This window comes from Takifugu flavidus, chromosome 14, assembly GCF_003711565.1.
Source record: "Takifugu flavidus isolate HTHZ2018 chromosome 14, ASM371156v2, whole genome shotgun sequence".
In the NCBI taxonomy this organism is placed as follows: Eukaryota; Metazoa; Chordata; class Actinopteri; order Tetraodontiformes; family Tetraodontidae; genus Takifugu; species Takifugu flavidus.
Window position 1 is genome coordinate 2,193,014 of NC_079533.1, and position 8,287 is coordinate 2,201,300.

Consider the following 8,287-nt stretch of genomic DNA (forward strand, 5'->3'; position numbering starts at 1 on the left):
GTCATTCCTGTCTGTCCCGTTATAACCAGTCCATTTGTCCTCTCCACCCAACTATAACCAGTCTATTTATCATTTCTCCCAGTATGAGTACTCTGTCCCATTAAAACCAGTCAATTTGTCCTTTCTGTCAACTAATCAACATTTTTTCCAGTACAAGTCAGTTTGTTCTCTCTGCCCAGTGTCACAAGTTCATGAATCCTTTCTGTCCCAGTATAACCAGCCCATTTATTCTCTCTGTCCCAGTATAACCAGCCCATTTATACCCTCTCTGTCCCAGTATAATCAGCCCATTTACCCTCTCTGTCCCAGTATAACCAGCCCATTTATGCTCTCTGTCCCAGTATAACTAGCCCATTTATCTTCTCTGTCCCAGTATAACCAACCCATTTATACCCTCTGTCCCAGTATAACCAGCCCATTTATGTTCTCTGTCCCAGTATGACTAGCCCATTTATGCTCTCTGTCCCAGTATAACCAGCCCATTTATGCTCTCTGTCCCAGTATAACCAGCCCATTTATACTCTCTGTACCAGTATGACCAGCCCATTTATCCTCTCTGTACCAGTATAACCAGCCCATTTATCCTCTCTGTCCCAATATAACCAACCCATTTATCCTCTCTGTCCCAGTATAACCAGCCCATTTATGCTCTCTGTACCAGTATAACCAGCCCATTTATGCTCTCTGTCCCAGTATAACCAGCCCATTTATGTTCTCTGTCCCAGTATAACCAGCCCATTTACCCTCTCTGTCCCAGTATGACTAGCCCATTTATGCTCTCTCCAGCAGACAAGGATGAGGCACTAAGAGAAGGATGCAAGCTAGCTGAGGCAACGAGACAAGGTTGGTTCAGAGGATTGTTGTAGGCCACGCAGACACGAGGTCCCCTGGTGGACGTGGTCCCTTTCAGCAGGATTCTGCTGCTGCCCCGTTAATGCCTGATCTTCTCCCCCCTGCTGAGGTGAAACATTCCACCCACTCTGCCACGCCCCTCCTCCGCACCTGTGATCAGCCTTCACCATTTAAACCTGTGGCTCCCTCTATTGAAGCCACTGCTGGACATTCCTGCCTTGCAGGATTGTTGTTGCTCCATGTCCGACTCTCCAGCACATAGTTTGATTGGACTCATTGGTTTTGGCCCAGCCTGCCTTGGACTTGTCTCCGCCCTGGTAAACATGACAACCTTCTGTTCCTGAGTTCTGCCGTGTGTTTATTCGTACCGTTACCCCCTGTGACTGAGGGGTGTTTTCTACATCCCACCGAGGTGTTACGGAGAGTCAAGGAGGCCAGGACCCAGATGCAGAGTAAAAGAAAAATAATCTTCTCTCCTCTCTTTCCTCCCCTGCTCCTCTCTCCCCTCCCCTGCTCCTTCCCTGCTCCTCTCTCCCCTCCCCTGCTCCTTCCCTGTTCCTCTCTTCCCTCCCCTGCTCCTCCCCTGCTTCTCTCTCCCCTCCCCTGCTCCTCCCCTGCTCCTCTCTTCCCTCCTCCTTTCCTCCCCTGCTCCTGTCTCCTCCCCTGCTCCTCTCTGTGACTGGTTAACTCTATCAGCTATTTGTGGGGATTGCTCCCTAATATGCAGCGTCGACAGATTTCATCAGGCATTTGATGATGGAAATAAACCACTGCCCACAGGGAAATTGAACTGATTAATGGAATTATGTGGTGGAGGGGAGTCAATAAAGGCTGCAGACACTGACACGGGGACCAGCAGAGATGTGTGTCAGGGGCCGAGGGGCTCTTGATTGACAGCAGCATGCTCACCTTGAGCCAGACCTCATTTCTGTTCTCTAACATCATGACGTCTTGGATAGAGAAGACCGTCATCCTGAACATGTAGCAAATAGTCGCATTTATATCGATCATGTTTGATGGATATTGATTTTCAAAACACAATACTACTTCCTGGAAATGGTTCATTATTATCAGTGATCTTTATTTTGATATTAGATATTTTCCAGTGATTTCTTTGGAGAATAATTTCATGTACAATGTTGCACTGAGCTTGGCTCTTAAATTCACATCTCTCTCTCTTTACTCAGCTCACCTTGTTTCTGTCTCTTTTTGCTTCATATGTCATGTTTCTTCCCATTTACCAGCCATTATTCTGGATAATTCCTGCCTTTTATCTCCTATTAGTGCCAACCTGCTTGAAAAAAAGATCCTGGAGAGACTCGAGCTGAACTTTTGCCTGCTGCTGGATAGTTGACATCATGGCTGGCACACAGAACATGTGGAATGACCAAACTCGATCTCATGTGCCAATATTAACATTAGATTCTATGTCAGCTTGCAGTACTCTTATCATACTTTTTAATCTTCACTGCTGTTAAAGTAGAGATATGGTGAGAATCAACTGATTACAGCTTTTTTGCTGCACATTTTCTGTGATTTGCTTGATTGAAGAGGCCTGTGAAGTTGCTATGAAGCAACACACCAGCAGGGGGCGCTCATATCCCACCTTTGGAAAAGCTCCGAGACTCAATCGGTTCCGAAGGCGTCGTTTTTTCCTGATTGCCGTCATGGCAGCAAAGGTACGCAAATCAAATGACCTTCAAGTTAATAGAAATAACTTTTACAAACACAAAATCAAATACAGTTAAAATCAAACATTTGAGGAGTGATTAAAGCGGAGGTGAAGGCTGGGTGAGAGATGCGTAGAAGTTTTAAATTCAATATCACTCGATGTTGAATGTTGGTAAAAAGCAAAATAAAGAGGAAAAAACGTGCCCGTTCTCTAGTTGCACTTCACGTCAGTCTCATCATCCAAAGGCATTTTCTCTCCCCCTCCAATCATCGTCTCCCCTGATGCTGCCTCTTTACGCCCTCATTCGGAACATTAACGGACCTCAGACATCTTAAGGGACCATTTGTGAATATAATATTTCCACTCTGTTCTGAGAATAGTGATCTAACCCTTAATATTTGGGGAGCCGTCCCTTTGGCCCGGGCCCTGGGGCCGTGCATCGCTACCTTTTGTCCAAATTCTGCTTGATTTGAGGGATTTGGCTCGCAGCTCCATGTCTAACTCCAGCAGGGGCTGCTGGTGTCCACTGCGGGACATGAATAATAATCCTCTGCCCTCACTCCGCGCTCTCTCCCTCTCTCGGTGCTGGTGTTAGTTTGTGAGCTACCAAAGCGACCCGTATCTCACTGCTGAGGCCCAGGCCCCACCAGGTCTGGCTGTGTGAACACACACTCTTTGTTGAGTTGGAGAGCAGCCTGCTGTATTCTCTCTCATGCTCTCCGCTGGTGTCGTGTCGTTCCCATGTACAACTCCTTGGCTCTGCCCGCCAGCCTTTCTAGGAGATGGTTCCTCTTGTGCTGGGATGTTTTGTGGGTGATGTTTATTAGGAAGTGCTGGTGGTCGAAGGGTAGCACCTCCCAAAAAGATGCTGCTGCTGTCATGTAATGGTGCTGGCCAAAAGCCTGGAGCTGCTTCCAGTGGAGTGAAGGCAGCGATATCTTCAGTCACAGGCAGCGGGGAAAACTCTCTTGTGCTGTTGTTGTCGACTTTTGGTCAGAGAGGTTGTCTGCAACTACTGCCCGAGGTGATGGAGAGAGCGGAGGAGGTGCAGAGAGGAACATCACGGGCTCTTGCTCGTTCCTTCAGGTGGGTCTGGACGGGGTCAGTCGGGGTCAGCAAGTCTGCCATCCAGAGAGACCTGAAACCGCTTTGTTTCTGACAACAACTGACCAACACAAGTCACGTAGAATCGCACAATTCTGAATTTGATTCCAAACGTGGCGCTGGATTGGCTACGTAGCGGATTTTTCCGAGCAGCCAGGTCCCATTTATCGCAACTTTGATGACGATAATTCAGTGTAAACACAGCCCAAGTGTCCCCTTGTGTGCTACTGATGCACACACACATTTTTATTCGCCCATTTATATAAAAACTTCTGGGCCCTCTGGTTACGTGCATACAGATATGCTGTACTTCTTGTGTTTAGACTCGCCTAGAACTCTCCCATGATATGCTTGGCTATCAAGGGCCATGTTAGCTTAAACTTGCTTTGTCTTTTGCTTAAGTACTCTGGGTTTATAGCTTTAATTTAGGTATCATCAGCTCCTGTCGATCTCCCGCTCCATTCTTCCCTCACTCGTGAACAAGACCCCGAGGTACTTGAACTCCTCCACTTGGGGCAGGATCTCCTCCTTGACCCGGAGAAGGCACTCCACCTTTTTCTGGTTGACTATTTTGTCAAACCTATTGCTCCAGTGATTAAAGAGGAGGCGTGAATCCCACAGGATTGGTGTCATCTTTTTTTGAAAATCAGTCTTTGTTTGCAAATAAAATCAAATCTCTGCTGTAAAATTGGCTTCACGTTCATCCCCACAAGTTTCACATAGCAAAAATAACTTATCAATGTTGAGCAATAGCTCATTCAACAGCATCAGCGACGCTTGACAAAACAGCGGAGGACATGGAGGACGCTGGTGGTGCAGCTAGCAAACTGGAAATGCTCAGGAGGTTTAGCCAGTGCTGCATGGCCATATATTAATTTGTTCATAATAAAGCCACTCGGTGCGTCCCGGGCTGGTGATTTTGCCATAAATAATGGCCCCAAATCTGCCGCCCAATCTCTTGCCAGCGTGCTGCCATGATCGATAACAAAGCTTTCGGATACGCGTCACATTTGTCTCCTGATTACTTACCCAATACTTAGACAACACATTGCACTTAGCTAAACAGCCTTTTGGTCTCATTAGGTTTGGGTCTTCAACATGTCAGGAAAGATTGTAGCAGAATTAAACATCTGCCAGTGTTGTGTCAGTACTAAAAACAAAAGTCCTCTTTTTATCGGCCTATTATCAACATTTCTTGAAAATCTCACTAAATTCTGTTCCTAACTATTTGTGTTACATTGTTCTCAGTCAGACAAACACCAGCTGTCACTTAACCTCCTTGAACGAGGCAATAAAAGTAACACAAATATAGAGCTGTCAGAGAGCTAGTTAAGGTAGAACACCAGATGGATGAAGTGGCACCGCAAACATGATATTGGTTCCTAAGTTGCTCTTTTAAAAGTGCACAACAGCAACAGTTTCATCTAATTTAAACTCTGCAGACTAGCTTCACTGTAGTAAAGACCACTTTTTTTTATCATACAGCATCATCATTTATATGTTCACATTCTGGAGTTAGTTAATGAAACCAAAATGACAAAATGTCTGCAAAACACTCGACTCAGTAAGACTTGAGAATAGAATTTCTTGCGTTATGCTAATAATGTACAAGAAAAGATGAGGATCAGTTCTAGCTGTCAGAAAATCCAATTTCACCACTTGGGCGCCAATAAATGAGCCAGCTCATTAGGGATTTTAGTTATGTTTCAAGTGTTACAGCGTTACGCCGCTGAAGCCTGGCAGAACTTCTCCAGAACAAAACAAGAACCGTGACAAAGAAGAATGTTTGTCTTGTTAACACAAAGGAACCCTCCTCCCCCCAACAGAGAGCAAGGGAGGGAGGTAAGTGCACCTTACAGAGGCTGTTGAAATTTGATAAAGCATCCAAGTAAACAACCCCAAGGAAGAACAAAGGAGATCAATTATGTCTTAGGGTCTCGGTACACCGCAGGTAGAGCTCTCACTCTTAAAGGTAATTTATTCATTCTCTATCATTACAGAGCGTGGCCCTTAACCTGCTGTGGTTCACCAGTAACCAAAATTCTCTGCTGCCCTGAGGTCAGTGAACGCACCGCCTGCCAGGTGGCCACCAACGATGGTGTCCATCAATGGTGAACTGAAGCTGTGTTCTTCTATCCAGGAAGACACATTTCTGGTGTGAACCCCAGACAGAGCAGAGACGGACTCAGCAACCCCTCCATCGTGGTTGTGAATCCAAAACGGTTTTCCGGGACAAAGTTTTTCCAGGTTTGACCCCAACGTGACTGTTGCACATCAGGGTGGAGGAGAAAGAAGCGATAGCTGGTGTTTTCTTACTTCAAGCAGTGATGTCAGGGAGCAGATCAGACACTTTTTTGGAATTTGGATGGCTGATGAGATTGTGTTTAGCTTTATTACATTTTAATAACCGGTTTGTGAATTCAGCTGTGAAGGACACATGAGGTTTCTGCTCCCTCTATTTCTGAAGGTCAGCGGATGAAGGTTCATCCACGCTGAGTCAGATTATCCAGACACCCGATGGAGCCTTAACGGAGGGTCAACTGCACTGTTAAAAGCAACCAGAAGGTGTTTCACCTCTGGTCCGAGCGGCTTCTTCAGCATCTGCTTCCTCCCAAAGATTCCTGCTTCTCCTCCGGTGATCACGGCACCGAATAAATGACGGCTAACAAATAATAAACCGATTCACGGAAAGACAAGTTTACTGCGTGTCCTTGGCTCAAGGGAGTCAGCGTGAAAAGGATGGAAGGATAAAGTATTTTTTAAATTCCATGTTATTATAAAGATTGAAAAGAATTTGCTTCCAATCGTTCTCTGCTGAGATTTGGAAAATGGACGCACAATAGAAATATTTAGCATCTTTGACCTTTGTGCAGTACCGGAACTAGAGAAAATCTATATCTATTTCTATATTCTCAGTTGTAATTGGTGCAGCCATTCATGAGACAGATTGTGTTTAATCGTGGTTTGATGCTCCTGTTATCATGGCAACCTGGTTTTAAGCCACCGAGATAACAAGGCAAATGTTTGTTTCTGTGTTTAGCACATCCCATCATCTGTCTCCTGCCAAAACAGTGGAGAAAATGGAGATATAAGTGCACATGTGGGAGATGAAAAAGACTCCAAATCAAATAAGAACCAAAAAAAACAGGCACTCAACATGTCGTCCTCCTGGACACAAGACACTGATTGTGTTGAGATTTTGGACCATTTAACAGAAACTGCTTCCTAAATGAAAGACGTGGGGACATTGTTGTCGAGTTACAGCCAGGATGTCACCTGTATCGCCTGGATCACCTATATCGTATGCACCTGTATCGCCTGGATCACCTATATCGTATGCACCTGTATCGCCGGGATCACCTATATCGTATGCACCTGTATCGCCTGGATCACCTATATCGTATGCTGACAGAAGCTTGGAATAGCTCGCTGCGATGATGCTTGAATCATCGTGAATCCGACAACGACTTCATTTAGAGAGCAAAAGCCACAGGCGAGATGTTCCCAACAACAGAGGGAGGGGAGCTGTCTCATTGGCTGGAGTCTCTGCTGGGTTTGAGCAGCCATGAACGCTCTCATCCCTATCAGAGTGGAACATAGACGCGTTCTTTAACTACGGATTGTAGATGGGAGTTGAATCGGCTGCGCCCGGTGCAGGAAAAACCAGATTAAATGTGTTTTGACTGCTCTAAACTCTGCAGACCTTCTGAATTGAGGCTCATCAGACATCTCCAACTCACCAGGGTTCAGGAAGGACTGTGGAGCCGTTAGGTCCATGTCCTCTCAGTGGTTCCGTCGTCCTCCGCATGTCCATCGCTCTCAGTCCTCTGAGACACACAGCCAGCGGGTCACCGAGGGTCACCGAGACACTGAGCCCCACATCCTGCAAACTGGCGAAAAACCCCTGCAGCCGCCAGAGAATCAAAACCAGAACATTTCAGCCCCCACAGACTCGAACCCAGAACATTTCAGCCCCCACAGACTCGAACCCAGAACATTTTAGCCCCCACAGACTCAAACCCAGAACATTTCAGCCCCCACAGACTCGAACCCAGAACATTTCAGCCCCCACAGACTCGAACCCAGAACATTTCAGCCCCCACAGACTCAAAACCAGAACATTTCAGCCCCCACAGACTCGAACCCAGAACATTTCAGCCCCCGCAGACTCGAACCCAGAACATTTCAGCCCCCACAGACTCGAACCCAGAACATTTCAGCCCCCACAGACTTGAACCCAGAACATTTCAGCATCCACACAGCCTCCACAGACTCGAAACATCGGCACGGCTCTCTGTCCTCGCTGTCCATACCCACTATCACCACCTAATTAGATTCTGAAGCCATGAGCGCAACATGAAGCACAATGGATATGGAGTTTGCTACCATGGCAACCTGTGAAGTGTCAGGCTGCCACTCACCTGGCCGGCAGTGATTATCATACCAAACACCAACACAAATAAATGTCAGAAACCAGCCGGGTCATCCATCCGTCTCTCATCCTCATCCTTGTTCAGCTTCATTTCAGCCCAGGACTTTATTTATTATTATGGTTTATTATATACATTATATACACAAGTAGAGGAGGCTTTGTTTTGAACGGACATGATGTAATATAGAAGAACCGGCAGACTTTGGTTTCGTACTGGCACCCTGGTA

The 8,287-nt window shown here is 46.3% G+C and overlaps 1 long non-coding RNA gene across 1 annotated transcript; it reads left to right on the plus strand.

The window, feature by feature from the left end:
• Nucleotides 1-5,772: 5,772 nt before the first annotated feature.
• LOC130537878 (uncharacterized) lies at nt 5,773-6,324 on the plus strand. The gene is made up of 2 exons (XR_008953719.1): nt 5,773-5,875; nt 6,096-6,324. It is a non-coding gene; the product is annotated as an uncharacterized LOC130537878 (long non-coding RNA).
• The last annotated feature ends 1,963 nt before the right edge of the window (nt 6,325-8,287 follow it).